Source organism: Gossypium hirsutum, chromosome D13 (assembly GCF_007990345.1).
Source record: "Gossypium hirsutum isolate 1008001.06 chromosome D13, Gossypium_hirsutum_v2.1, whole genome shotgun sequence".
In the NCBI taxonomy this organism is placed as follows: Eukaryota; Viridiplantae; Streptophyta; class Magnoliopsida; order Malvales; family Malvaceae; genus Gossypium; species Gossypium hirsutum.
The window spans coordinates 15237820-15238651 of record NC_053449.1 but is presented as its reverse complement, the minus strand read 5'-3'; the positions used below and the strand labels follow the sequence as shown (position 1 = coordinate 15238651).

The 832-nt window shown below is 36.9% G+C and overlaps 1 non-coding gene across 1 annotated transcript; it reads right to left on the bottom strand.

Annotated features, from left to right (window-relative positions):
* Positions 1 to 301: 301 nt before the first annotated feature.
* On the bottom strand, positions 302 to 407 carry LOC121225859 (small nucleolar RNA R71). Its single transcript, XR_005923762.1, has one exon. It is a non-coding gene; the product is annotated as a small nucleolar RNA R71 (small nucleolar RNA).
* Positions 408 to 832: the final 425 nt, after the last annotated feature.

Genomic DNA, 832 nt, shown 5'->3' with positions numbered 1-832 from the left:
TAGGGATCGAGCTATAAGGCAGTATGTTGTGCCATGTTTCAGATGCTTCAAACGGTAGACCAATTCAGTGGAATGCCCACAGAAGATCCACATCTTCACCTTCGATTATTCATGGAGGTGAATAATTCCTTTAAGATTGCCGGTGTAACTAAAGACGCATTAAGATTGAATTTTTTTTCATACACATTGTGAGTTCGAGCATGAGCATAGCTTAATTTGTTGGCACCCAATTCAATTTCAACTTGGATAGAATTAGCTGAACGCTTTCTAGTTAAATATTTCCCACCTAGCAAAAATGCTAAGTTGCAGAATGAGATCACCACTTTCCAACAAATGGATGATGAATCCCTATACAAGGCATGAGAAAGATTTAAGGAGCTACTTCGTAGATGCCTTCACCATGAGATTCCACATTGCATCCAGTTGGAGACATTTTATAACGGTCTCAACGTACACACAAGGTTGGTGATAGATGCTTCTGCGAATGGTGATCTCTTATCGAAGTCTTATAATGAGACTTAAAAAATCATCGAGAGAATATCCAATAACAACTATCAATGGTTGACAAGTCGAGCAACTTTAAGAAGATTAGTAGTTAGAGTGCATGAAGTAGATGCCCTTACTTTCACTTTTAGCTCAGGTATCTTTTATCTCTTCAATATTGAAACAGTTTACTACTAATGGTTTAAATCATGTTGTAGCTCAACCACCGAGTCACTTTGATGTTATTTCTTGCGTATATTGTGGGAACGGTCATTCTTTTGAGAAATTTCCATAAATTCTTGAGTCAGATTATTATGTAGGAAATCAACACCAAAATAGAAGTGGATAA